The 24,608-nt window shown below is 38.9% G+C and overlaps 1 protein-coding gene and 1 pseudogene across 5 annotated transcripts in view; both read right to left on the bottom strand.

Moving 5' to 3' along the window:
- Positions 1-24,608, bottom strand: part of PAK3 (p21 (RAC1) activated kinase 3) — a 291,282-nt gene that overhangs the window by 133,330 nt on the left and 133,344 nt on the right. The window contains exon 2 of one of the 5 annotated variants that reach the window (XM_050776543.1): positions 4,012-4,106. The exons of the other annotated variants lie outside the window; for them this stretch is intronic. The gene's annotated coding sequence lies outside the window, so the exon portion shown is untranslated. The remainder of the gene's footprint in view (positions 1-4,011; positions 4,107-24,608) is intronic. 5 annotated transcript variants of the gene reach the window in all.
- On the bottom strand, positions 13,576-18,555 carry LOC126945869 (tigger transposable element-derived protein 1-like; annotated as a pseudogene).

Here is a 24,608-nt window from a genome sequence, read left to right as displayed (position 1 = left end):
TTTTTTGGTGTGGTGGTTGTCTTTAATGCAAAAATATCCAACACCCTCACGCTCAAATCCTTGATTAATAGGTTGGAATCAGGATGGTTCTGACTCCAGTGATTTTACAGATATCTTTTTAATTAACTTTGGAGTAAAAAAATAAGCAACCACATCCCATTGATTTTTTTTTTTTTTTTTTGCACCATGGTAAAAATAATCTAAAAAAATCACAAATCAAAATGAATGTAATTTATTCAATGTTAACATCTCTGATTTGTAAAATGCATTTATTTGGGTCAAACAAGAACCTTTTTTAAGAAATAGAAAAATATAACTGGATTTTCCTGGCTAATGATTTAACTTGGGTCTTCTAGGCTATTGATTTAAATTTTAATTAGAAGGTGTTCGATTTCACTCTAATCCTCCCATATACCTCAGCTGTAACTCAGAGCTATTTATGCAGTCACCACATATGGTTATTTAAACGTTTCATGGGTGTATTTCTTCTCTCCCTAGTGATTATAGAAAGTAGTATGTGGACAAAATCCTATTAGGTGATTGACAAATTAAAGCATAGTAATGTCATAGAAAGAGGACTGGACTTAAGACCCAAGCCTAGGGTCTTCCTGTGAAAGGGTGATAACCTATATTATTCTTAATACAAGAAAGCAGTCTTTACTGTCAACATGGTTTGTTCTCCAAGAATATAGGGCAACTGCATGAGAGATCTCAGGGAAGGGATTCTAATCTGAAGTATCTTAAAGATTTCATCTGTGTAATTTTTCCCACTCAACTCACCATTTTTACCACCCAACTCACTGTTCTCTTGCTTGGGAGTTCTTCAATTTAAGGGTATTACAACACTACCATCATAACCACTTGGCATGTGTATCCTACTTCTCAGGTTACAAACCACTTTTGTATCTTCCCATTTGATCCTCACAACAACCATAACAGTTTACTATGACAATTATTATGATCTGCATTTCATAGATGAGAGAATGGAGACTCGAGGGTTTGAAGTTACCTGTCCAATGCTTCACAGAGATGGTCCTGGAAACCAGGTCTCCAACTCTCAGTTCTATGTTTGTTCTGCCACCCTATATGGCCACTTGAGTTGTATTTCTTCTCTGGGTCTCACCAATCCAACTAGCCCCTTGATTCACATGAGAAGTGAGAAGTGCCGGGATGGGGCTTGTAACAACAGAAGTAAACTGAAATGAATATCTTCAAATGTTTCATCCCAATCCTGCATAAAAGGAACATTGCTCACTCTCATATACAATTGATGGGAGTGTAAATGGCACAACCTTTTGGGAGCACAAGTAGGTAATACTTATGAAATTTTAAAATGCATATGCCACTTGACCCAGCAATTCCAACTCAAGGAATTTGCTTATGAATATATTCATAAAAACATGTCAAGAAATGTTGAAATATGTTATGCTGAATATTATGTAAGAATGAAAAATAATACGTAAAAGGTAGCCTAAATGTCTCTCAGTAAGGGAATTGTTTTTTTAGCCACTTTGTCAAATATGATTGCCGTGTAAAAAGCTGTACATATTTAATGTATACAACTCTATGAGTTTGGGAATAAGTATACACCTGTGAAACTATCACCACTATCCAAGCCATGGACATATCTATCAACTCCCAAAGTTTTCTCCTGCCCAAGTAAGGGAATCATTAAATAAATTATGTGGTAGATACATATTTTGAACTGTTATGCATCAGCTTAAAAAATCAAGTGTATAAACCCCTATGTACTGAAATAGTAACACTCCTTGACCCATTCTTGAGTGAAAAAATGCAGAACAGCACGTGTATTATGATTTTATTTTTGTTTAAAAAAATGGGTGTACATGTGTGTTTTAACTGCTAAAGGGGACACTCTGGGAATAAAAGAGGGTAGGAAAGACATGTGGGTATGTGTATATGATGGGGGACATTAACTCTTTTCTTTAAATACTTCTGTGTTGTTTGTATGTTTTTACCATAAGCATGTACTATATTTTACTTGTAAGAAACATCATTAAAAGGGGAAATAGGAAATACAGTCTTATTTTGGTTAAGACGAAAGCAAGCAAACTACACCTGCTATCCTGAAAGAGGTCTGAATGCCAGGTCAATGATTCAGGTGTAGCAATCAAGGCTATGGTGTGCCAGACTGAGCTGAGCCATACCTGGGCAGGCACTGAATGCAAGGCAGTAATGAATAACCCACTGGGCAAAAGCAACCCAGATTTCCTTGCTCCCTTCCCATCCTTGCCTCAAGTCCTACAACCAGAAGTTGCTGCCAGTAGTGGACTCTGGGTCTGTGTGGATCTCAGTCTTCACATCTTTTGCTACAGCAGCTGCACTAAAAAAAAAAAAGAAAAAGAAAAAGTCCCCACTCTTTCTCTGAATACAAAAGAACCTGGGGTTTGGCAGCTGATGCACAGCATTGGCTAGGAGCACAGTGCCTACTCCTCCTTCACTCAGGGCCGCTCATTACAGCCTGTTGCCATTACTGCAGTCTGGTACAATGGAGCCCCTTCCTGCCTGCCTCCCCATGTCCATCATTGGGGTCTCAAGCTCTTCTGTGGCAGGCAGCATTGTAGGTTACCTGCTGGGCAAAGAGCAAGGAGCATCAGAGATGCCAAGAGGTCTTGTCCTAGGTCTCTGAAAAATCAGAGGTGAGGGAAAGAGGAAAGCCCATGGCTGGGAAATTACTATTCTCTTGGGTCTTCAGAGTTCTTTCCTGGAAATCAGGAAACCCAGGTTATATTCTAGCCTCTGGAGAGGAAATCCTGAACAAGACTCAAATTTTGCTGGGCACTAGTTTTCTCCTTCGTCGAACCCGCCTTGCCTATCTCCTTGGATTGTTGTATGGATACAAACAGCTAATGGAACAAAAGCAGATTTAGCAGATTTTTGAGCTATACATCTCCTTAACAGACTTGATGAGTCACATTTACATATGCTCCCTAAATGGTGGCAGCTTGGGAATGAAGGATTTCTCCTGACCTTCTTTCACTACAATTATCCCCTGTTAGAGACCTGCCCTGTAGAACTTAGGAGCTTTCTGAAGCCCCCAGCTTTTGCCCTCTTCCCTTCCACCAGGGAGTTAGTGAAGGAAAAACAGAAGACAATTAAATCCAGGTGGCTCTGGGTGAATTAATATGAGAATTAGAAAGTTCCTCTCCTCTGACTTGGTTTTAATTAGCCCTGCTTCCACCATGGTCCTACATATCAAACCACATTGTTTAATTGAGCTGATGCTCTGTTTGATTTTTCTCCCAAGTAGATCACATTATATATTCCTTCCTTACGTGATCCCGATCACTGCACTACTGGAACCTAAGTCCAACCTGCAGAGTGAACTGAATTTGGAAAGTTGGTTTCATTGCTTTCCCCATTTTACCAAATAGAAAAAAGAGAAGGAGAAAGTAGAGAACAAAATCTAGGGGATAAAGAATGAAGGAGGTAAATAGAAAACCAAATCTTATTTATTTTTATTTTTTTTGGACCGGCTGGACTATGATGTCATGTTTTTCCAGCTCACCTGTGATTGGCTGCTCAGTTCAGCATCTGCTGAGAGCTAAAGGCTGATTATTTGCCGGAGATACAGACCTTTCAGGGAAGCTTTGAATCATTGCTGGTTGTCGTGACAACCTGGGCAGTGTCTGCTCCTGATAACCACATAATGAGGTTGTCAGGAACAGAGGTGCCCCCATCCCCACTCCCAACCATCTGAAATGGTGAGCAATAGAACATTTCTCTCAGGAGGCAAAGGGAAAACAAATCACCAAAAGGCAAATGGTGGAGATCATCTCAGAAAATTTATGTCAGCCAAATCCTGGAAACAATCTTGAAGAGTTCCATACCTACCCTCTCCAGGTCCCTCTTGAACCCATGTATCCACTATAATTCAGAGACGTGAGGAACAGGTGGTGAAGGGGTGAGGAACCTCTGCAACTCTCCAGTAAAGCTGAATAGAGGGAGGTGTGAGTAGAATGCCAAACTGACTAAGGCAAGGCACATTACCTCTCTTCAAAGGGCATCATCATGGGCATGGTCCGGGGAAAGGAGAGCTATGTGTCAAAGATGGCAGGGCATGGCCGAACCCAGTCACCAAAGCCCTACAAAAAAGAGAGATTGAACGAAATTGCTTGTGGGCTTTTCTGCTTCCAACTTTCATTTCCCTGGAGGTAAAAACATCACTCTATATTCTCGTGGGCTCCAGATGTTCTTGAGAGGGAATATCAGTGGCATCTTTGTGATACATTAGAAATTCCTAAGACAGACTTATTCAGCTACTACTAAGTGCAAAACACATATCCAGGTGCTATAGACGCTACATAGGTGAGCCAAACTTGGCCCATCTCCTCAAGAAACTTGGAATCTAGTTGGGAAGAGAAAATATACACCCAGGAAACTGTGATACAAGACAGATGTAGTAAGTACTACAAAAGAAGTCTAAATTCTTTTATTTCAGAGAGAGGAGAATCACATCCAGATGGTCACACTCCAGCTGTAACTCATCTTTCCAGGGTTTTCTCCCACCATTCCTCCCTTATACCCCGACAGTCAGCCGTATCAAACTTCCTCTGTTTCCTTGATGTGCCTTGACTCATATCTCTGTGCCTTTCCTCCTGCTCTTCCCTATGCCTACCACAACTTTCTCCCTCCTTTCCCTAGCTGGTGATATTTAACACATATTTTGAGATTCTACTCAAATGGCATCTTGTTGATGAACAAACTGGTCTTTTATTTCTAATCCCAAAGGGATCTGTACCTGGTGGATATGGATGTTGACTAATCCACTGATATCACTACTCTACCCAATATTCAAATCTAGAAGCATAAAAGAGAACACTGGGACAACCAATTTTGGGTTATTCATGGAAAAGCATAAAGTCAGACTAATTTAGAAAAGTCTTATTTAGATAACACAAACCGGTTCTCCCATTAAACATCTTTTATAGCTTTCTTATTTTGAAGTAGTTTAAGACTTACACGAAGTTACAGAAATAGTACAGAGAGTTCCCATTATCCTTCACCAAGTTCCCCCAATATTTTGATATATTATATTGATTTTATTTTGCACAGCCGCAGTACATTGACAAATCCCTGGAAACTGATATTAGTAATATGACTACTAACTCAAATACTGACTTTATTCAGACTTGCCTGGTTTTTACATACATTTTTCCGTTAACTATTTTACCAACTTGTCTGAAGAGGAGCAACATTATTGATAGTTGATCTGAATGTCAGTATTTTTCTCAGGCTCATTCCTTTCTGAAAAGGACCAAAACCTGAAAGAGTCAAAACTTACCCAGAACTGAAAGAGTGAAAGTCAGTTTGAGCTAAGAGAAAGCACCCCTGCCACTGATCAGGCTGGGAGAATGCACAGATAAAGCCAGTTGCAAAGTTAACAGAAAACACTTTCTCCCAAGGTCACACAGCAGTTGTAAAAGGCCATAACTACCCCGCCTCCTTTGAGTGACTACTCTTTTCTTACCAGTGATGCCTTAAACCTGCTTTGCTACTTGCATTTATTACTGGAGATACTCAGTTGTTAAACTACACAATAAATTTGAGTTTGTGGGGCTGTAGTCTTCTCTCTGATAGTCTTTGACTAATTAAGCTTTACCATAACAAATGGTAACCAAGCCAGGGTTACCTAGAAAGCTCCTTGAATGATCAGAAGTTAGCCATATTTCCTGGAATCTACCTAGAGGCTCACAGTGTGACTAAAACGGGTATGATATACATAACAGATGTCTAATAAACTCTCACCACATTGATGTGGGATTGTTCTATATCAAATTTAGTGTAATGGTACTGGATACAAGGACAAAAGCCAGGAGAGGCATTATTACATAGATGTTCAGCATGCAATCTCTGTAATTAAACTGCTGGCCTTCAAATCCCAGATTCACTATTTGATAGTTTGATAACCTTGGACAACTTATTTAGTCCCTCTGAACCTCAGTTTCCTCATCTGTGAAATGAGGGATCCAACAGCACCTTCTCCTTAGGGTAATTGGGAAGGTTAAATATAAATTAAATGCATGTAAAGTGGGAAAGCATTAGAGTAGTGGTTCTCGATTTGGCTGCACAGGGAACCACCTGGTGATTTTTATAAAATGCTAGTGCTTGGCCCCTACCCCTAGACATTCTAACTTAATTGGACAGCATGAATCTGGACACTAGGATTTTTAAAAATCTCCTCAGGTTCTAATCTCCTCAGATTCTGATGTGCAGCAAAATTTGGGAACCCCTGTATTAGGGATTTCATTACTTAAGGACTATTTTTCTTCCACAGGCTTGTAGTTATTCTCTCCTGATCTGTCTCAGTGTCTGATGTCTCTGAGTGTCTGAAGAAGGCCAGGAAGTAGAATGGGGTGGGGTGGGGGAAATTTCTCAAGGAGAAAGCATTAAATTTGATCTTCTTGGAGGCTTTACCCAGGTTTGTTTTTTGTTTTTTTTTGTTTTTTTGTTTTTTTTTTTGCAAGCCCTGTCCTGATTACCAGACAGTTGGCAATCAACATCCCCTTTTTCTTCCATGTCCACAGCAAAATAATGAAGACACTGAATATTTGGGTAAAACTGAAGCTGTATTAATCTTCTCTTCTGTTTTCTCCTCCCAAACATAACTCAGTTACACTTCAAATTAAGTGGTCTCAAGTGTGAATTTACAAACAAAGTTAATATGTGCACACAGGATTGGCTGACCATGGAAGATGTGTTTGATAGATGCAGATCTTAATGTGCTGTTGTTTCATATAATTAAGCACCTGTTGCACTTCATAATCAATCCTTTTTTTTGCGATAATGCAAGAACTTCTTACAGTCAATGTTATCTCATATTCACTTGATATGATCACTTGTAAGGGAAGGGCATTTGAAACAGCTTGCCCCTCCTACCCTTTTTAATCATCTGAGAGAATACATTCCCTACTCAATAAATAAATATCAATTAACTGATGAATTGTAAAGGTCAGCAGAACAGAAGTTTACAATATGTTCATAATTATTTTAAAAAGTGGTTCACCACCTCTCTCGCACAGCAAACCCCGCCACACACACACACACACACACACATACACACACACACTTACTTATTCATTCCGGCTGCTAATATGGAAAATTTAACGAATTCTGACATGTGAGGCTAAAGTTTACTGCCAAAAAGGAAAGGGGGCAGGTTGCTAGGCAAATTAATACTATAAACATAGAAAAGTGACAGCCTGCTAAGAGAGTATGCTAACACACATTTTTAAAGCGCCACTCTAAGTGCACTTTGCATTCAAATGACCAATATGCTAATTATAGTCCTTATCTGTTTGTTTGAGGCCTTAAGAGTCTAGCCAGCTCAGAGCACAGACCCCAGCCAGCAGTTTGACTGCAGGTTTTTAGAAATAATAACATGGCATTTCTTTAAACGTATTTTCAAATTCAAGCTTCTTACAAATCAAGATTGGCCTTTCCCTCATTCAGGGAATTAGTGAGGCTTAACTGTGTTCACTATGGTGCCATCCCCCACAAACCCCTGCTAACAAAGGCTCTGACTTCTACTTGAGCACAGCCTCTTGGGGCAGATTTTCATAGTAATTTGCGGGCTCTGTTTTGAAAGACACGGGGCGTCTTTGTAAATGGGATTCGTAGATGGCAGGGGGTGGGAAGGGTATACTTTCTCACTAATCGTGAGATTGTCTTTGACCCTTTTTAATTTTCACCACCATGTAAGGCCAGAAAGAACTCTTAACTCAGGTTTTTGTAATTTAAAGCAAACATCCCCTAATTCTGTTCTTAAGAGAGAGGTAAAGAGACAGAACACCATTCTCCCTACACTATGGTTGAAATTATCAGACATCTATCATGACTATATTGGCGGGTGGGGACTGAGGATTTATCATTCTTCCCCCAACCTTAGGTTCTATTTGGATTTGCTTGGGGAGGGTGATGGTGAGTGTATCCTGTTTTATTTATATGACACAATCTTCAAATTCCTTACTTTCTCTTATAGATTTGTGGTAAAATCTAAACTGTCTAGAATCCCACAAGCAGCAGCCTCAAAGAATAATTTTTTTTGCTATATTGCACTTTGAAAAAAGTGCCCGCCCCCCACCACCCCCCCGCCCAGTGCACGCATGTGCACAGGCGCACACACACACACAAGCTGACATCACAGTCTTCTCTCTACAGTTTAAGTTAATGATCCATGGACATAACAGGCTTATTCTTAAAAATATTATGAAATTAGTTTTATTGTGTTCTTTCCCTTCCTGTGTTCCAATCTTCCTTTTAAGGACTTCTCCCAGATACCCTAAAGCCCAATGAGCTGTAGTCACTGCCCATTTCCTTCCTGTATCCAGAAAGGAGACAATCTGATTGACTTCTTTGCTGTATGGTCTTATCAATTTCATTTATTGCTCCTTTTAGATTCTGTGTATATTAGGAGAACCTTTCTGGAGTGGGCAACAATGCTTGAATCAAAGGAATGAGTTGCAGAGGTGAAAATGTAGACAGCACTGCAGGCGTTTGGGGAGTAGATGAAAGAGGAATATTTTGGAGAAGAAAAATTGCAAATCACACTGCTAAAGAGTCCTTCCCCCAACAAGGTTGATTCTGATACCCGTGACCTCCAGGGTTCTCAGTCATTCATACTATCTTTTCAGTAATCCACACCATGTTTTCAAAGGCAGACTTCTGCATTCACACTTTAAAGCAAGACTCAACTCCAAGATGCTTCAAACAAAAATAAGGCTTTTGAGTTAAACAGAAATTTAAAATTCCTAACAGTGCCCCTGATCCTCTGGTTAATTGCAATCTGACCATATTAGGAGTCAAGGCCAGTCCATGCCTCAGAGCATCTTTCTTTGCTGCCATACATTTTTATGCTTTTTGATTTAAAAGACTGGAGGTGACAGTGGGGTTGGGGAGCAATCTCATGGCTAGTTTAGCCAAGCCCCTGGGATATCCTAGATTTAAAGTAGGCTGGCTACATTGAAAAACCATTTTTTTCTGGCTTGGGAATTTTGATTGGCTATGATGCATTACTTTAAAAAAAAAAACTGTAGTGTTTAAACAATCAAATTATCTTACTTTCAAAATGACATCTAAAACCAACTCAGTACTTTAAGATAAGTTCCATGCTTTCTGCCACCTTTGGAAGGCCTGCTTGTACTAAAAAAATTAAAATACATTTTCATCTCAGGAGATTCTCTCCCCAGACCATTTTGGGTGGACTGAGCCCAAAGCTGTTTCTATATCGGCCCAGAGACATGGACTAGGCCATTTACTCAGAAGATCATTTGTAAAGCTCCTATAAAAAGGGGTAGTCATTTTTCAAATAATTTACTGTACCAAATCACACGCAAAAAAGGAAGGCACTAAAACAAAACATAAAGCCCCACACATTCCCCTGAGTTGGTGAAGGGATAGTTTCAAAGTTTCTGAATAAGAAAGAAAAATGTATTATAGAAAGACTTGATGGCTGGATGACTCAGCTGTCAGACAAGGTAGTTTAAAACCTCTCTGGTTGTGAAGCATCAACAAACTTGACACCAGAACTTATCAGTTAATCTGCTTAACTAGAAAAAAAATGGGTGTCATCCATCCACTTCACAGCAAGGGAGGCAGGCCCCAAACTAGCAATGAAGAGAAGTCAACAATATCAAATGCATAGCTTGAGCTAAGGGTGGAATATGAAAATCAGTAAGGACAGAAGACACAGAAGATAAGAACCCATGTTTAAAGCCTCCTCACAATTAGGGCTAAACCTTTATAGCCTGTGCTTATTTTGTTTCATTTAATAGTTACTACTTTCCTTAGAAAGCACAGAGAAAAGAAAATTCATTAAATCCAGTAAATCAATAATCTGTTGAATATATAACACATTCACATAAGAGTGATGTGCCTCTGACCTAATTTCCCTACAAATTAAGTCACATAGACCTGGCCCTTGCCCTCCAGATGCCTACAAAGATAGCGAATACAGGAAGCAATAGAAATGTGTGTGCAAGAAAAATAGGACAAATATTGTATGGCCCCCTGTGGATATTCCATGAACGCATTTGAATGGACCAGCCAGTCAGTTCTCCAGTGCACTATAGGGTTGTTGAATTTTATACATCAATAAATACAAATGTATGATCAATGTACGATTAATCAGGATGAGTACATGTGCAATCAAAAAGATAAAAATAATTTTGAAACTACTTTTATCCATAGCATGGTTGAAAGAGTTGACTGTCCATAAACTAAATAAATAAGATCAGTGCTTGCTGGCAAGGCCATGATCACCACTCTCTCTTCAATGCCTAGCACTCTGCCAAGCATCAAAAAACATGCAGTATTTGTGAACCAAGTGAAAGACATGCCGTAGAAAGAAAAGAGTTGGTTCATGCAATGGGGAAAGCATAGAGCCATTGCAGGTACTGCATGAGTGAAGAATCTCTCCCTTGCTTACTATGAAGAGCATAGAGCTGCACCTTCCAGAATGAAACATTCAGAGACAATGTCTTATTTGCAGCAGTAGATCAAAGAGGCCAAGAAATGGCTGAGATGAAAATAGAGGAAGAAGGAAGGACACAAACAAGAATATAATTCATCAGTTCAAATGTTTAGAGCATATTTCAGGTGGCAAAGAAAAGGAGGAAATGTTCCACTTAAAGAAGAGGTTAAGGAACAGAGAGGGTTCATATGAATAAAACTGGGAACAGAGAAAGGGAACAAAGTCTAGCCTTGTCATAAGTGAGAGAGGATATGGAATGAATAATGATTTGAGCCTCCTCAAGTGGAGCCTTTTTAAAGTCAACTTGCGGACAAATGAATAAACTAATTTAGGAGAGCAGCAAGTCATGAAGGTCTTATTAAAAATAGCCATCAACCAGAATGAGGTAAGGGATTACTTAGGAAATGTGAGCAAACTGAAACCAGTAGCCATGGCATACCAAATCTTATGAAGAAAAAGACTTTCTGTGCTGTATTCTGATTTATGGGAAAGGAAGGTTAAAAAGCCATGACAAGAAACCAAACAGGAAAACCACATTCATTTGGATCTAGCCGACTCAGTTTTATAATAATCCCAGACCTAGGGCAGAATAAACTTACCTTTTGCATTTCAAACAAAAAAAAACTGTTAGCTAAGCAAATTATTAGTGTTCGTATCAGATGGAATTAAATCAGCTTGGGAGAAATAATTTCTTTTAAATATTTCTGTGGCACTAATTTGTATGTAATAATCCATATCCTAATCATCATGTCTCATGCAATGAATAACCTTTTTTTTTTTTTGAACACCTATTCTGTGTCAAGAAGCATGCTAGTCATAGAAGATACAAAGCTAGAACTATATCCGTGCTCCTTGCCTTTAAGAAACTCATAGTCAGGGATCAAGGAAGGAGGAGAAAAATATACAGGAGAATGTCATCCATTTAAAAAACATTACTAAATGTCTATCATATGTCAGGAAAAATTCTAGATAGTTGACATATATAACTTGCATTTCCCCATGCTTAGCCAGGGCATGGGTGCAAATGAATTCACATTAATAGTAATAACTCAAGTAAAACTGGTTTCCTTTAGCACAGTGAAGAACAACAGAAAAATCTTTCCTTTTTCCTGTTTTTCCCAACCAATGACTATTGCCTCTTTCTTCTTCCAAAGTAATATCACAAAGATCAAATGGAGCAGCTAAGCCCAAAGAGAACTTGCCAGAATAAGCCCTTGTTTGTCCACACTCACCCCACCCCCAAGGTCTTCTTTATAATTAGACACTTTCCAAGGCCCACTTGGTGTTTATATGAAGCTTAGCTATCTAATACCTAAAACCCAACAGAAGACGTCTTTGAACCTTTGTAAAGTGTTAGGCCTCAAGTTTCCTCACGCCATACCTGACCCTGATTACAAATGAAATGACATGCACTTTAATAACTCAAATTTCACTGACTTGTATCCCCACCTGTGTAATAGAGGGTCTCAGTCCCCCTTAAGCTCTACCCAGTTATTTCTAATAGTTGTCAGGAACAGTTCTTTCATGTTGTTCTTCCACTCTCACTCTCTTCATGAATGTCAACTGCCAACAAATTCGATCAACAAATGTTTCTTAGTCACAAGCAGTTGCTCAGTTACTGGGGATCCAGAGGGGACCACGACAGCCAAAAGCCTTCCTCTTATTAAGGAACTTTCATTTTTTTCATTTTATTTTCTTCATAGTTTTTCATTGTGATGGTCTTATTTTTATTACTTATTTTTTGTCTTTAAAATGTATTTATCATTTAATTGATAAATAATTGCATATATTCTGTACAACATGATGTTTTGAAACATGTATACATTGTAGAGTGGCTAAACTGACCTAATTAATGTATGCATTACCTCATATGCTTAATTTTTTTTTTATAGTAGGAACTGTTAAAAATCTACTCTCTTAGCAATTGTTTTTCTTCTTTTTTCTTCAAATTCAGTCACATTTTTCAGTCTGCATTTCTAATTCTAGTTCTCTTGCTATTGAGACCCTGTGACAGGGTTTCAATCTGTCACCCAGGCTGGAATGCAGTGTTTCATTCACAGCTCACTAAAGTCTCAACCTCCCTGGTTCAAGCGATCCTCCCACTTCTGCCTGTAGCTGGGAGTACAGGCATGTGCCACCACACTTGGTGAATTTTTGTATTTTTTGTAGAGATGGGGTTTCGCCATGTTGCCCAGGCTAGTCTCGAACTCTTGAGCTCAAGAGTTTGAGTGCTGAAGCGATCCACCTGTCTTGGCTTCCCAAAGTGCTGGGATTACAGGCATGAGCCACCGTACCTGGCCAGCAATTTTCAAGAATACAATACATTCTTATTAACTACAGTCACCATGTTGTTCAGTAGATCTCTTGAGAGATCTAACTGAAACTTTATACCCTTTGACCAATATCTCCCTGGTCCTTGACCCCCAGGTTCTGGTAACTACCATTCTACTTTCTGCTTCTGAGTTAAGCAACTTTTTAAGATTCCACATATAAGTGAGATCATGTAGCATTTGTCTTTCTGTCCCTGGCATCTTTCCTTTAATATAACGTCCTCCAGGTTCATCCATGTTGTCACAAATGACAGGAATACCTTCCTTTTTAAGGCTGAATAGTATTCCATAGTGTATATGTACTACATTTTCTTTATCCAGTCATCCATTGATGGACACATAGCCTAATTTCATATCTTGATTACTGTGAATAATGCTGCCATAATGGGAATTCAGCTATATCCTCAACATATTTATTTCATTTCCTTTAAATATATACCCAGTACTGGGATGGTTGGATCATATAGTAGTCCTATTTCTAACTTTTTGTGGACCCTCCATACTGTTTCTCATAATGGTTGTCCTAATTTACTTTCCTACCAACAATGTACAGGTATACTTTGGAGATATTGACGGTTTGGTTCCAGACTATTTCAGTTAAAGCAAATATTGCAATGAAGTGATTCATACAAATGTTCTGGATTCTCAGTGCATATGAAAGTTACATTTGCATAATACTATAGTCTAGTAAGTATGCAATAGTATTATGTCTAAAGAACAATATATATAGCTTAATTTAAAAATACTTTATTGCTAAAAATAATGCTGTTGATCATCTGAGTTTTCAGTGACTCATAATCTTTTTACTGATGGAGGATCCTACCTGCATGTTGATGACTGCTGACTGATCAGGGTGGTGGTTGCTGTAGATTGGGGTGGCTGTAGCAATTTCTTAAAATAATGCAACAGTGAAGTTTGCCACATCAATGAGCTCTTCCTTTCGTGAAAGATTTCTCCGTAGCATGAGATGCTGTTTGATAGCATTTTACCCACAGCAGAACTCTTTCAAAATTGAAGTCAATGGTCTCCAACCCTGCTGATGCTTTATCAACTAAGTTTATGTAATATCCGAAATCCTTTGTTATTTCAACAATCTTCAGAGTATCTTCACCAGGAGTACTTTCCATCTTGAGAAACCACTTTCTTTGCTCATCCATAACAAGCAATTCCTCATCTGTTTGAGTTTTATCATGAGATTGAAGCAGTTCAGTCACATTTTCAGGCTCCATTTCTAACTCTACTTCTCTTGCTATTTCTGCCACATCTGCACTGACTTTCTCTGCTGAAGTCTTAAACCCAATCAAAGTCATCTAAGAGGGTTGGAATCAACTTCTTCCAAACTCCTGTTAATACTGATATTTCGGTATCCTCCTATGTATAACAAATGTTCTTAATGACATCTAGAATGGTGAATATTTTCCAGAAGGTTTTCAATTTACTTTGTCCAGACTGATCAGAAGAATTGCTATCCATGGCAGTTAAAACCTTACAAAATGTATTTCTTAAACAATAAGACTTGAAAGTCAAATTTTCTCGTTGATCCCTGGGCTGCGGAATAGATGTTGTGTTAGAAGGCATGAAAACAACATTAATCTACTTGTACATCTCCATCAGAACATTGGAGTGACCAGGTGCATGGTCAGCAAACAGTAATATGTCAAAAGGAATCATTTTCTGAGCAGTGTATCTCAACAGTGGGCTTAAAATATTCAGTAAATCATGCTGTAAACAGATGTGCTGTCATTCAGGCTTTGTTCTTTCATTTATAGGGCATAATCAGAGTAGATTTAGCATAATTCTTAAGGGCCCTAGGATTTTCAGAATGGTAAATGAACATTAGCTTCAACTTAAAGTCACTGGCTGCATTAGCCTCTAACAAGAGTCAGCCTGTCCTTTGAATTTTTGAAGCCAGACATTTACTTCTCTAGCTATGAAAGTTCTTAGATGGCATCTTCTCCCAATAGAAGGCTATTTTGTTATATTGAAAATCCGTTGTTTAGTGGTAGCCACCTTCATCAATGATCTTAGCTAGATCTTTTGGGTAACTTGCTGCAGCTTCTCCTTCAGTACTTGCTGTTTCACCTTGCAGTTTCATGTTATGGAGACGGCGTTTTTCCTTAAACCTCATAAACTAATCACTGCTAGCTTCAAACTTTTCTTCCACACTTTACTAACCTCTCTCAGCCTTCATACAATTGAAGAGAGTTAGGCCTTGCTCCGGATTAGGCTTTGGCTAATGGGAATGTTGTAGCTGGTTTGATATTTTATCTAGACCACTCAAACTTTACCCGTATTAGCAATAAGTCTGTTGTGCTTTCTTATCATTCATGTGTTCACTGGAGTAGCACTTTTAATTTCCCTCAGGAACTTTTACTTTGCATTCATAACTTGGATAACTAGTACAAGAGGCCTAGCTTAGGTCTATCTTGGCTTTCAATATGCCTTTCTCACTAAGCTTAATCATTTCTACTTTTTTATTTAAAGGGAAAGACATGCGGCTCTTCCTTTCACTTGAATGCTTAGAGACCGTTGTGGGCTTATTAATTGGCCTAATTTCAATATTGTTGTGTCTGAGAAAATAGGGAGGCCTTAGAAGAGGGAGAAGGAGTGATATGGGAGGACAGTGGGTTGGTGGAGCAGTCAGAACACACACAACATTTCTTGATTATGTTTGCCATCTTGTATGGGCATAGTTCATGGTGCCTCAAAACAATTACAATAGTAGTATCAAAGATCACTGATCATAGATCAATATGGTAGATATAAGAATAATGAAAAAGTTTGAAATATTGTGAGAATTACCAATGTGTGACACAGAGATATGAAGCGAGAAGATGCTGTTGGGCTGTTGGAAAACGATGCTGAATGACTTGATGGATGCAGGGTTGCCACAAACCCTCAATTTGTAAAAAAAAAAAAAAAAAAAATTATATCTGCAAAGCACAATTAAACAAAGTACAATAAAAGAAGGTGTGCCTGTACATAGGCTCCCCTTTCTCCACATCCTCACCAAAACTTGTTATCTTCCATATTTTTGATAATAGTCATTCTAACAAGTATGAGGTGATATCTCATTGTGATTTTAACTTGTATTTCCTTGTTGATTAGCTTGATGTAATCCCATTTGTCTAATTTTGCTTTAGTTGCCTATGCTTTTGGGATCATAGCTCAAATATCATTGCCCAGATCAATGTCACAGAGGTTTTTCCCTATATTTTCTTCTACTGGTTTTACAGTTTCAAGTACTATATTTAAGTCTTCAACCCATTTTGACTTGGTCTTTGTGTGTATTATGAGTGAAGCTTCTGCCTGTGGATATCCAGTTATGCCCTCACTATTTATTAAGGAGACTGTTCTTTCCCCATTGTGTAGTCTTGGCATCTTTGTCAAAAATCCATTTACCTTAAATTTGTGGGCCTATTGCTTGGCTCTCCATTCTGTTCCATTGGTCTATATATCTATTTTTATGACAGTACCATGCTGTTTTGATTAATAGAGCTTTGTGATATATTTTAAAGACAGGCATTGTATTGCCTACAGCTTTGTTCTTTTCACTCAAGATTTCTTTGGTCCTTTGGGCTCTTTTGTAGCTCCACACAAATATTAGGATTTTTTTTTCTATTTTTGTGAAAAAATATCATTGGAATTTTGATAGGGATTGTATTGAATCTGTGGATTGCTTTGGGTAGTATGGACATTTTAACAATATTAGTTTTTCCAATCCATGTATATGGAACATCTTGCCATTTATTTGTGTCTTCTTCAATTTCTTTCATTAATATTTTATAGCTTTCAGTGTAGCAATCTCTTACCTCCTTGGTCTTTATTCCTAAATAGTGTATCTTATTTGTTATTTAATACTATTATAATTGAGACTGTTTTCTTGATTTTTTGGGGGGGGATAGTTCATTATTAGTGTATAGTAACACTACTAAATTTTGCAACCTTACTGAATTTATAATTTCCAAGAGTTTTTTTTTTTTTTTGTGGAGTTTCTAGGATTTTCTATATATAAGATTATGTCATTTGCAAACAGAAACCATTTAAACTTCTTCCTTTCTGAATGGGATGCCTTTTATTTCTTTCTCTTGCCTAATCACTCTGGCTAGGAATTCCAGTACTAGGTTGAGTAGAAGTGGCAAGAGTGGGCATCCTGGTCTTGTTCTTGATTGTAAACAGCTTTCAACTTTTCACTGCTGAGTGTGATGTTAGCTGTGGGTTTGTCATAATGACCCTCATTGTGTTGAATACATTCATTCTGTGTTAGTCCATTTGTGTTACTATCAAGAAATACCTGAGACTGGGTAATTTATAAAGAAAAGAGGGTTATTTTTGCTTATAGTGCTATAGGCTGTGCAGGAAATATGGTACTGGCATCTGCTCTTGGTGAGGCTTCAGGAAGCTTACAATCATGGCAGAAGGCAAAGGGGAAGCAGACACACCCTATCACAAGAGCTGGAAACAAGAGAGCAAGCGGGGAGGACTCAGGCTCCTTTAAACAACCACATCTTACATGTACGAATTGCACAATAATTCACTTTTCTCTTAGAGCATGGTGCTAAGCCATTTGTGAGGGATCATCCCCTGTGATTCAGTCACCTCCCAACGGGTCTACTTCCAACATTGGAATCACATTTCAACTTGAGATTTGGAGGGGACAAATATCCAAACCATATCATTCTGTCCATGGCCCCTCAAATCTCACATCCTTCTCACATTTCAAAATACAATCATGCCTTTGCAATAGTCCTCCAAAGTGTTAACTCACACCAGCATTAATTCAAAAGTCCCAAGCCCAAAGTCCAAAGTCTCATCTGGAGAGAGTTCCTTCCACCTATGAGCCTGTGAGATAAAAAACAAGGTATTTACTCCCAAGGTACAATGGCGGTATAGGCATTAACCAGACATTTTCATTCCAAAATGGAGAAGTTGGCTAGAAGGAAAGGGCAATAGACCCCACGTAAGTCTAAACCCAGAAGGGCAGTCATTAAATCTTAAAGCTCCAAAATAATCTCCCTTGACTCCATGTCCCACATCTAGGGCACACTGGTATGAGGGATGGGCTCCCAAGGTTTTGGGCAGTTCCATTTCTGTGGCTTTGCTAGATGCAGACTATGTAGCTGCTCTGATGGGTTGGAGTCCAGTGCTTGTGGCTCTTCTAGGCTGAGGATGCAAGTTGCTGCTGGCTCAACTATTCTTGTGTATACAGGGCAGCAGCCCCCTTCCCACAGCTCCACCAGGCAGTACCTGGTGGGGGCTCTGTGTGTGGGTTCCAACCTCACATTTCCTCTTGGTGCTGCCATAGTAGAGGCTCTCTGTCGGGGAATCTGCTACTGCAGCAGGCTTTTGCCTGGACACTCAGGTTTTCCCATACATACTCTGAAATCTAGGTGGAAGTCACCAAGCCTCCTTCACTCTTGCATTCTGTACACCTGCAGACTTAACATCACATGGAAGTTGCCAATGCTTACAGCTTATGCCCTCTGAAGCAGTGGTCTGAGCTGTATCTAGGGCCCTTTGAGCCATAGCTGGAGCTGGAGCAGCAGGGATGCACGAAGCAGCCTCCTGAGGTGTCAGAGGGCATTGGCACGCTGGGCCTGGCCCATGAAGCCATTCTTTACTCTTAGGCCTCTGGGCCTGTGATGGGAGGAGCTGTCCGAAAGACTTCTGAAATGCCTTCAAGGCCTTTTCCCTGTTATCTTGGACATTGGCACTTGGCTCCCTTTTAGTCATGATAATCTAAATTGCTCCACAGCCTGCTTGAATTCCACTCCTGAAAAGACCTTTTCCTTCTTTGTGACATGGCTAGGCTGCAAGTTTTCCATTTTTTTTTTCTCTGCTTCCTTTTTAAATATGAGTTCCAACTTTAAGTCATTTCGTTGCTCCTGTATCTGATTGTAGGATGTTATAAGCTGCCTATCCATCTCTTAAACACTTTGCTGCTTAGAAATTCCTTCCACCAGATACCCAAATTCATCACTCTTGGGTTCAAACACACACAGACCCCTAGGGCATGAAGACAATGCAGCCAAATTCTTTGCTGGGCATAACACGAATGATCTTTACTCCAGTTCCCAATAAATTCCTCATTTACATCTGAGACCTCATCAGCCTGGACTTCACTATCCACATCTCCATCAGCATTTTGGTCACAACCATTTAATGAGTCTCTAAGAAGTTCCAAAATTTCCTTAATCTTTCTGTCTTCTTCTGTAACCTTCAAACTTTTCTGACCTCTATCTGTTACCCAGTTCCAAAGCTGCTTCCACATTTTCAGGTATCTTTACAGCAACTCCTCAGTATCAAGTTTATGCATTAGGCTGTTTTTGCATTGCTATAAAGGAATACCTGGGGCCGGGTAATTTATAAAGAAAGGTTTATTAGTTCATGGTTCTGCAGCCTGTAAAGCATGGCACCAACATCTGCTCAGCTTCTGGGTGAGAGCCTCAGGAAGCTTATAATCATGGCAGAAGATGAATGGAGAGTGTGCCTGACAGATGGCAAGAGTGAGAACAAGAGAGCAAAGGGAGAGGTCTCAGACTCTTTCAAACAACCAGATCTCACATGAACTAACTGAGCAAGAACTCGTTTATCACCAAAGGATTGGTGCTAAGCCATTCATGAGGGATCATCCCCCATGATCCAATAACCTCCCAACAGGCCCCTGCCTCTAACACTGGGAATCACATTTCAACATGAGGTTTGGAGGGGACAAATATCCACATCATATTGCCTTCTAAACCTAATGTATTTAGAGTTGTTATCATGAAAGAATGTTGAATTTTGTTAAATGCTTTTTCTGTATCTATTGAAATGATCATATGGTTTTTGTCCTTTATTCTTTTAATTGGTGCACCACATTTATTAATTTGTGTATGTTAAACCATTCTAGCATCCCAGAGATAAATCTTTTTTGATCATAACGAATGTTATTTTTAATGTGCTGTTGAATTTATCTTGCTAGTATTTTGTTGAAGATTTTTATATCTGTGTTCATCAGGGATAGTAGTTTTTTATTGTTGCTATGTATTTGTCAGTTTTTGGTGTCAGAGTAATTCTGGCCTCATAAAATGAGTTGGGAAGTATTCCCTCTTCTTAGATTTTTTGAACAGGTTTCATAAGAATTGGTATTAGTTATTTAAATATTGGTGGAATTTAGCAGTGAAGGCGTCAGATCCTGAACGTTTCCTTGATGTGGGACTATCTATTTCTTATTCAATGTCTTTACTCACCATTAGTCTGTTCAGATTTTCTATTTCTTCATGACTCAACATTTGTAGATTGTATGTATCTAGTAATGTATCCATTTTTTCTAGGTTATCTAATTTATTGGCATATAACTGTTCATAGTAGATTCTTAGGATCATTTGTTTTTATTTAGTCATCAGTTGCAATGCGTTCTCTTTCATTTCTGATTTTCAGTCTTCTCTCCTTTGTTCTTAGTCTAGTTAAACATTTGCCAATTTTGTATACCTTTTCAAAAACCACTCCTACTTTTATTATCTTTTCTATTGTCTTTCTATTCTCCATTTCATTTATATCTGTATTGATCTTTATTATTTCTTTCCTTCTACCAACTTTGGGCCTAGCTTGTTCTTTTTTCTAGTTCCCTGAGGTGTAATGTTAGGTTAGTTATTTAAGATCTTCTTTTTTGATGTAGGCATTTTCTACTATCAACTTCCCTCTTAGTAGGGAACATTGCTGCACTCCATAAGTTTTGGTATGTTATGTATCCATTTTCACCAGACAGAGCTTGTGTTTCTAATGAATGATATTGGTAGCCCCTCCAACCCAGTCCAGTTACTGATGGTACTAGTACCTCTGGCTGTGGGAACACGGAGGCCCCTGCTGGACTGTGGGGGAGCATGGATTCTGAAGTGCTCCCAGCTACACATCCCTAAGGGGCTTAAATGGTGCTGCCCTCTTTTCTGGCAGCTTTGTCTGAAACCAACAATGGGTCCACATGGAAGGGTAGAAATGCCCCTTTCAGTTCTGTGCTATAATTTGTCACCTGGACACTGAAACAACATTGCTTCTATCCTGTATCTGAGTGAGACTCCTGTGAGAAAAACATCTTCAGCTTCTTACTGCAGCAACATCTCCCCAACAACCCACTCCCACCACCCTAGCTCAGACTTTCAAACTTGGTTCCTGTCCTTGGAGAACAAACACCATCATATCCTATCAGATTGCTCCTCTAACCCTACAAATCCAGTTTCTGACACAGCCCTGCTCTGCATAAAGCCTTTTGCCTTCTGCAGATTATCTCAAGCAAATAAACATATGGGGGTCTTCACATACCCAGATGTGTCAGAATATCAATTCTCTTTCATCAGGACCCCTGCTACACATAATGCATTTCATGTAAACCCTAGAAAAATCTCATGTGATCAGATATAAGTTTCAGCCCATCATTAATAATTACAGACTCTAGAAAGCTCTGAAGACCAAACAGCTTTTCATAAGTTTGTTGCTAAAACTTACCTGGTGACAAAACTTGTTGTGAATTGACATGAGGCACTCTCAGTGTAACTATTCATATGCTTTGTTGCAGAAATATTGATGTGATTGATTACCGGGTTCTGTCCCACTGAAGGTGCTATGCAACGTGCAGTATTTTTAAAATAAAAAACCTATAAAACTTGAATTATAAAACTTATTTGGCACCAAGGATTTTGGATAGTGGTTTGGAAATGATTTTTGTAGCAATTTCATAGATACGGAAACTGACATTCAGAGGCATTAGGAGACTTGGCCAAGGACATAGAGCTAGCAAGTAGTGGAGACTGCAAGCAGGATCAAGGTCTTTCTTAATCTTAACCCCTTGAAATTTCCAGTACAGTGTACAAGTTTGGCTGGGTAATTATGTATGAGAAGGGGTGAGCAGATGGTTGCTGACATCAAAGGATAATTAAGACCAAGTAATCAGAGAACATCTAGAAATCTTGCCTTGAAAATTATGTGTATGTTTTAGTTAGCTACCTTGGTAATATCATTTGTCACAATTCTACACTCAAACGAAATTATTCTCTGGGAGTGTGTTTTAGTCTTGTATTTAGAAAACTGAGAAACTTAATGGGAAAATTCAGAGAAAGTATCAATTTCTAAAGGATTCTATGATGTTTACCACTCTACTCTGTGGCTGGAACATGTGGACTTGAATTAGAAAATTTGAACAGTACTATTTGTTTAAGATAAACCACCTATGTGACCAAATAAGCCATGTTCCAGAAATGCGACAGCTTCATTTATTATTTCTAGTACTTTAATAACGATACTCATAAGAGTGGTTATTTTTGAGACTCTACTAGAGATGAGAAACTGCTATATAGTTTACATCATTTTGTTTAAGGATCTTATAACAACTCTGAAATACAGAGAGATGATGAGGAGGAGGAGGATAACAATAATAATAGTGTATTAAATCCTTACATATGGTAGTCATTATGTGAGCTAAATTCCATATGTACATTATCTCTATTCTCACAACAAACCCATGAGATACATATTACTAATATCCTACTAAAGATAAGGAAATTTAGGCACAGAATGCTTAAAGTGATGTTTCCTCGGTAATACAGCTACTTATGTGGTCACTGTTTCATAGTGGAGAAAAGGTTTGAATCCAGTTCTTTCTGTTTCCAAAGACCAAATATGGCCTTACTGAGCTAGTCTTGTCAATGGTGTATGTGAAAATTCCCAAAACAGTTTTAGCATCGAGCTGAATGGTATAAGCATGGAATAGACTGTCCCATTAGATGGGACAACTTATACATATTCTAGAGTCCAATACCTTATAATTACATGTGCACTGTGAAATATCACTGGAAACAATATTTTAATATATCAAAGGGTTGGAAAAATGACAGGTTGCACGTGAAAGAACCACATACAGCTCCAGAGGCTCAGGAAAGTATTGCTTCATTGAAGGATACAACAATTCTCTATAGGCAAACAAGAGTGTGTCATATCTGCCCTCAATTATGGGAGTCAGGTATGAAAATTCTCCCTACCAGGGGCAAAGCATGTAACAACCAGGTTGGGCTCCTTGGAGAGCATCATGAGCTCAAAGCAGTGAACAAGACAGACTATCAAAAGGTGGGCTAAGTATGAACAGTGGCAGAGTCAAATGCAATGTTTTCAGGTGAACCTGAGACTACAGAATGGTATTGCTTTTGTGGAACTCAGTTGCGTCACCTATAAAATGGAGATTAAAGAAATATCATTCCCCGCTGAAGGAAGGGAACTACATGAGGCAGCCTCAAAGTCCTTTCCAGTTCTAAGAGATCTGTTAATGTGATTCATTTGAAAGAGCTATTCATGAAGTATAATGATGACTACAAGTACACAAAGGCCTTACCCTTAGTTTCAGATACTTTTGCGGTCAAAGAAGCCTTCTCGCCCTGCCCCACTTCATCTTGAGTTGCAAAAATTTCCCTGCTGCAAAGGAATTGCAAAGATTTTTCTACAGCAAATGTGGCTCAGCCTTAGAAAGGTATCATGCCTCTCTTTGAGGAATGCTGTGGCCTAGACACATGACCAGAACTTTTTGAATCACAGAGTACAAGTAACCTCACTGGAAGCACACACAGTTCAAGACTAACCTGCGTTGTCCATATAAATGGTCAAATTCAGCTGTATAAAGATAGGGGCTTCATAACAACTGTGGGTTGGTGCAACTACCCTACCCTGGAATCTCAGCTGAAGGTCTGGTTTTTTGTTTGTTTGTTTGTTTTGTCTCAGGATTACCTTGTACCCATATAATGGAAAATCATTTTTTAGTAGCTTGAATGGGTAGAAAATTGACCATAAAACAGAAAAAGACTAATAGGTAATCCAATGCAATGCATAGGGCTATCTGCCAGAAAGGTTAGCAGAACACAACGTTAGGTACCACTTTATTCTGCACTGTCATTAGTGATACAGAAGAGAAAACAAAAAAGGCAATTAGTCTTAGTCTGCAAAAGACCCCAATTAAGGGTCATCAAGGAAGTAAGAACATTAAAAACAATGGAAGTGTCACAGAAAGGAAACACTGTGCTGGAGTCCACTTGGGGGAGGGGACAACCCTATTCATTTGAAAAACAAATTAAAGCCCACTATTCTCAGGATGTATGTGTGAGGTGGCAGTAAAGGCATTGCCAGTAGCAGCGGGAGGAGATAGAGACCATGAAAGCAGTCTAAAGGAGGGCCCTGTTCTGAGATATGAGATATAGACCTGTGTCACAAGGCAATGATACTAGTTCCTACAGATGAGGCACCAAGGGAGATGAAGCATTCATCTAAACTGCTAAGCAAGACAAATATGTATTTTGTTTTGTTTGTATCTTGCTGAGAATATCTAAATATATGGTAATATACAAGGTAATATATAAATCATCCCTTTTGTTAGAAACACGCGGGTTTGAAGAGCAAGAAGGCAGTGGAGTTAACTGGAAGAAAAATTAACTAGAACTCTTAGCCTCCATGGACAGATGGATTGTTTTTTCTCCAGGACAGGACTTGGAATATTCTACTTCCTCAGTGCCACACAACCTATGGGATATGCCCATAACCAACTACCCAGAAACCAAAGGGTAGCTACAAACCATTAGGATTAGATAAGTCAACATGGTGTGTCCTGATTGACAAAGAGGGCTCATAAGACAAACACCTTCTTTCCAACCGTGAAGATGGGTCTGTAAGAAAGGGACTACATGTCTCTAAGTGGACTAACTGACTCTTGAGAACTGACATTAAGTCTCATTTCTCACATCCTTAAATGCTCACTCCCAGGTGGTGCTGAA

This window comes from Macaca thibetana, chromosome X (assembly GCF_024542745.1).
Source record: "Macaca thibetana thibetana isolate TM-01 chromosome X, ASM2454274v1, whole genome shotgun sequence".
Lineage (NCBI taxonomy): Eukaryota > Metazoa > Chordata > Mammalia > Primates > Cercopithecidae > Macaca > Macaca thibetana.
Note: the sequence above shows the minus strand (reverse complement) of the source record. Positions and strands in the feature narration are given on the sequence as shown.